A 6,126-nucleotide genomic window follows, 5' to 3' on the forward strand; every position below is an offset into this window, starting at 1 on the left:
TTCCTACTGCTACTTTCCTGGAACAAGTGTAAAGAGGATATGCATAAGAATGTAAAAATACCAATTTATGAAGGTAGTTGCCCTCAAGGGCAGCCAGAGGCCATGTATGTAATAGTGGATCTGTCTGGATCTCAAGATGCTCATGAAAACCACTGTGAGGCTGCTGAGCGTGACCCAGGGAACATGGTCTAGAATTTCTCATTCCATTGATCATCAACCTATTGGAAGTGAGAGCCATCAGAGTCCTCTTGCAGAAGGAGCAATCCTTGGCCAAGCTGACTTCACCCTGACAGAGCAGCCTACGTAAATTGGTAAGTCAAAATGAGCTCAAGCTTGAAGACAAGAGAGATCCTTTCCTGGGCAGATATGGCTTTCATCAGGCAAGTTACATAAGAGATCCAACATAAAAGCAGACTGGCTGAGCCTTGTAGTTCCTGAGCCTATAGATGTTGCAGTGCAAATAAGCAAGCTGTCAGAACAAGTTTTCCACAGGAGCAGTGACTTTTTGGACCGCCTAAATTAGACTCTTCAGATACAGACACCATACAAGACTTCTGCACAGAAGCAGCAGCCCAGCTATCCCACGTGACAAATGCCCATACCCAAACCAAAGTACCTTCCCTCCAATTCATCTACTAGTAACATTGATAAGAAAAAGGGAGGATGTAACATAAATCAAGACCTTGTAGTGCAAAGACCCAGAACTCTGTGACCATAAAATACTTTTCATTCCCAACCTATTTCCACTGAGTTTGTGTAGTTTATGTCAACCAAGGGAGAGCCATTGGAGTAGGCTGGGCTGTCAGGACTGGGATCCTGTGACTGCTGTAGGACCCGCTGCCTTAATAGAAGGAGCAGGTAAAATGTACTTTTGTGGTGGGTGGGATTGGGAAGGCAAAAATAACTGTGTTTTCCTGCTAGTTACTGCACTCTCATCAGTTTGTCATAAATAAAATTTCAGCAATGTAAAGTAATTTTTTTTAAAATAAAAGTTTTAGTACTTAAATTTCAACAAGGGATAGATTTGATGTCTGTTATAATAAAATTTTTACAGGGTTTAGGCAAGATTTCTTTTATTGTTTTAGTGATAAAATGGTTTGAATTCCGATTTTTATTTATTTATATACTCAAGGAGCTAATAGAGGAGGTATCTGAGCCTCTAGCTATTATCTTTGGAAAATCATGGGAGACGGGAGAGATTCCAGAAGACTGGAAAAGGGCAAATATAGTGCCCATCTATAAAAAGGGAAATAAAAACAACCCAGGAAACTACAGACCAGTTAGTTTAACTTCTGTGCCAGGGAAGATAATGGAGCAAGTAATTAAGGAAATCATCTGCAAACACTTGGAAGGTGGTAAGGTGATAGGGAACAGCCAGCATGGATTTGTAAAGAACAAATCATGTCAAACCAATCTGATAGCTTTCTTCGATAGGATAACGAGTCTTGTGGATAAGGGAGAAGCTGTGGATGTGGTATACCTAGACTTTAGTAAGGCATTTGATACGGTCTCGCATGATATTCTTATCGACAAACTAGGCAAATACAATTTAGATGGGGCTACTATAAGGTGGGTGCATAACTGGCTGGATAACCGTACTCAGAGAGTTGTTATTAATGGTTCCCAATCCTGCTGGAAAGGCATAACGAGTGGGGTTCCGCAGGGGTCTGTTTTGGGACCGGCTCTGTTCAATATCTTCATTAACGACTTAGATATTGGCATAGAAAGTACGTTTATTAAGTTTGTGGATGATACCAAACTGGGAGGGATTGCAACTGCTTTGGAGGACAGGGTCATAATTCAAAATGATCTGGACAAATTGGAGAAATGGTCTGAGTTAAACAGGATGAAGTTTAACAAAGACAAATGCAAAGTGCTCCACTTAGGAAGAAAAAATCAGTTTCACACATACAGAATGGGAAGAGACTGTCTAGGAAGGAGTACGGCAGAAAGGGATCTAGGGGTTATAGTGGACCACAAGCTAAATATGAGTCTAACAGTGTGATGCTGTTGCAAAAAAAGCAAACATGATTCTGGGATGTATCATGTGTGTGTTGTGAGCAAGACACGAGAAGTCATTCTTCCGCTCTACTCTGCTCTGGTTAGGCCTCAGCTGGAGTATTGTGTCCAGTTCTGGGCACTGCATTTCAAGAAAGATGTGGAGAAATTGGAAAGGGTCCAGAGAAGAGCAACAAGAATGATTAAAGGTCTTGAGAACATGACCTATGAAGGAAGGCTGAAAGAATTGGGTTTGTTTAGTTTGGAAAAGAGAAGACTGAGAGGGGACATGATAGCAGTTTTCAGGTATCTAAAAGGGTGTCATAAGGAGGAGGGAGAAAACTTGTTCACCTTAGCCTCTGAGGATAGAACAAGAAGCAATGGGCTTAAACTGCAGCAAGGGAGGTCTAGGTTGGACATTAGGAAAAAGTTCCTAACTGTCAGGGTGGTTAAACACTGGAATAAATTGCCTAGGGAGGTTGTGGAATCTCCATCTCTGGAGATATTTAAGAGTAGGTTAGATAAATGTCTATCAGGGATGGTCTAGACAGTATTTGGTCCTGCCATGCGGGCAGGGGACTGGACTCGATGACCTCTCGAGGTCCCTTCCAGTCCTAGAATCTATGAATATATTTTAAAAAAACCCAACTGTAGTGTTGTTTTTTAATAGCATGGGGTAATCTGTCTCATGGGATTTGGGGATCTAATGGTTTTGTGGGTGGGAGCGGGCTAACAATGCAGGAGCAGAAGTGGGTATTGCAGGACAGAAGCAGGAGTGGGATTTAAAAAATAGTCCTATGCAGGGCTTTTTCTAGACGCTGAAGTCAACTTTAAACTTCCCCCTAGCCCGTAAGAATTAGAGTTGGACTTATTGGACAACATAGCAGTAACCAAGATATGTAGATCTAGACTGCTTGGGGAACAACACAACCTTGAAAGTAATCATTGGTGAAGTTTCTTCTGAGTATTTTTGAATGCGCTCCGTAAGTGACAAAACTTGTTGAAAGGTTTTTGCTGTATGCTCGAGACTGCGTGTGCCCCTCCTACAAAGTGCTGCAGGTGGCCTAGCTTAGCACCTTCTTTCCCACCAAGGACCTTGTCACATTCAGCCATTCATCTCATAGAGTAGCAACTATTGCATTGTTTTCTAGAAGGTCCAACAACCCAGCCTATGCTTTTGGTTCCCCATTATATGGTTATGAACTGGATTCTTGTCTTCCAGAACCCATGCAACATGGAAAAGTATAGGAAGCATGCATGGTAATCTAATTGGTTCCCCACTAATGGGGAAAGCTTGAGTGTAAGAAGCAGTTACTGGCAAAAAGTCAGTCACCTACTTGCAGCAAAAACAGTGAATTCAGTAGTAGTATGAGAAAAAATGTCATTCTGAGTCCAAACAGACAAAGATGAGATAGGTCTCTGCTATACGGAGCCCTCAAAGAGCACAATACATAGTGCAAGCAGCCTGAATGCAGTGATACAGAGACCCTTTTATACCCCACTGTACCTGAACCTAATAATTGGTAGGCAACTTCTAACCCAGATAGGGTACATCATGATGTTCTAGCCTCTCACAGGTCATCCACCTGCATTATCCATATAAAAATCTGAACTCAGTTATTTATTATTGGACCATGTCTGGGGGCTCCTAGTTGATACAAGGCTCCATTGTGCTAGGCACTCTATAAACATTGAACAAAAAAGTTTTCCAATTTTCCTATGTGTATTACATAAATCAATAACACTAGGAAACCAGACATTCATTCTAGTTCTTATATTTTCTTTAGGATAGTCTGGACTTTGGCATTAAAGTCCATGCCATCATTTCAGATTTCAGCTTTATAAATCACTAATTGCCTGCACCTTACCTGTGAGGTTCCTGGAGCAGATCTAGCCAAATCATTAATCAGACCTTTCCTACACCAAGGATTTGCCCTTGATACTACAAAGTACTCCACGGAGTTGATGCAAGTCTATTTTTCTTCAACTCTGTCAGTCAATGTCCACGTGCTGGTAGCAAGCATAATAGCAAGGAGAGTCTGAGACCTTTACCCTACTGCATATTGCATGAGGCAAAAGTTGTGCTTTGCACTCAAGAACCATTCCTATGCAAAATCAACACATCCCTTCACGCCTCAAAATGGGAGTCATACCACTGTCATTTTGCCCAAAGCCACATCAGAAAGCAAATAGCACCAAACTTGAGGGCAATAAAGAACTCTAAAATAGACCAGGAAATCACTTTCACTGTTTCCTTCATCTAAATTCTCATGGATTGGTGGAAAAGTCAGAATCCAGAATGTAATATAATGGAAATCCAATTTCCTTTCTGGGACTCATCTCATCCTGCCTATATTTTCCTGCGATCAAGTAATCCGATTCTGAGCTATATATATATATATATATATATATAAAAATGAAATTGTTCTACTAATTCAGTGTTTAATATAGCTTTAGAAATACTCTTTGAAAGGGCAGAAGCAACAGTAAACACGGGGGCAGGCAGGTTTTTTTGTTTGTACGGGGCCAAGGATTATAGAACCATGGTTTGGTTGGCCTCTAGATACTACCACAATATACATGTTAATATAATAATGATGGCTGCTATCCCAAGACGAAATTGCCTTCAGTACCTGCACAGAGGAAGCACAGTCAAGATAGGGGAACAGGTCAGTCCTAGAAATCAGGTAAAAAGAAGTTTGTACTTGGTACAGCTACAGAAAAAAATAGATTGCAGGGTTTGAAGACAGTAACTCCTCTCTTAACATTGTAGTTATGTTCCTGAAAAATGTGACTAAGCGAAACTATGTTAAGTGAATCCAATTTCCCCATAAGAATTAATGTAATCAGTATTTGGTCCTGCCATGTGGGCAGGGGACTGGACTCGATGACCTCTCGAGGTCCCTTCCAGTCCTAGAATCTATGAATCTATAAATAGGGGGGTTAGGTTCCAGGGAATTTTTTTTCACCAGACAAAAGACTATTGTATATATACACACATACATACACACAGTATAAGTTTTAAACAAACAATTTAATACTGTACACAGCAATGATGATTGTGAAGCTTGGTTGAGATGGTGAAGTCAGAGGGTGGGATATTTCCCAGGGAATGCCTTACTGCTAAATGATGAACAAGCACTCGGCTGAGCCCTCAAGGCTTAATACATTGTTAATGTAGTGCCACACTCTACAAGGCAGCACAAATGAAGGGAGGGGAGACAGCATGGCAGACAGAGACACACCCTGTGTGTGTGTGAGAGAGATGCGCATTATCCCTTTAAGTACACTGACCACACTCTAAATACATTTCCTTTTTAAGTAGATCAGCAAGAGCGACAGCTGAACTGCCAGCAATTGATAGCCTGCTGGGCACAGGGCTGGCCTTACCATGAGGCAAACTGAGGTGGCCACCTCAGGTGCCAGACTGGCAGACTGGGAGGAGAAGGGGGGGGGGGGGCACGCTACTAGGACCCAGAGTGAAGAAAATTGTGTCTGCTGCTGGTGCATATGTATGCTGTCTGCTCTAGATGCACAGAGATGGTGGAGTGCTGTGCTGGAGGAAGGAGGGCCCAAGAGACATAACAGGCAGGCAGGAGAAAAGGTGAGGGAATAACAAAAAGCAGCAGGAGCTGCAGGGAGAGAGAGGAGGAGGAGGAGCCTCTTATGTACCTCTCTAGCCCCCCCAGGAGCCTGGACTGTTTAACACCAGCTTCTCAGGGAGCTTCCTGTTTCTTGCTGCTTCCCTGAACCCACTTGAGGAGAACAGGCAGTCAACTGAAGTAGTAGGAGCCAGTTAGGCCCTTAAGACTCTGATATCTTCTCTCACTCAGGCCCTGCTACCAGCCTGCTTATTTGTCTCCTTCAATTGAGCGTTGAGAGCCACTAGAGCTGGCACAGAACAGCAGTCATGAGTGAAAGAAGAAAATGCCCCTCTGGGCCAGCATTCAGAAGCAAGCAAGCAAAGGAAGCTTTTCTGTCTAAGCAGGAAGGAGCTCTCCTGAGATACATAGACAAATGTTCACGGTGAGCCTTTCAGCCCCAGTGAGGATGTGAGTGGTGAGGAGATGCCTGATCTTGCAGTTAGTCAGAGTGCAGGTGACCTGGCAGCTACTGCAGCATCCATAT

The sequence above is a fragment of the Emys orbicularis genome, chromosome 1 (genome assembly GCF_028017835.1).
Source record: "Emys orbicularis isolate rEmyOrb1 chromosome 1, rEmyOrb1.hap1, whole genome shotgun sequence".
Classification (NCBI taxonomy): Eukaryota; Metazoa; Chordata; order Testudines; family Emydidae; genus Emys; species Emys orbicularis.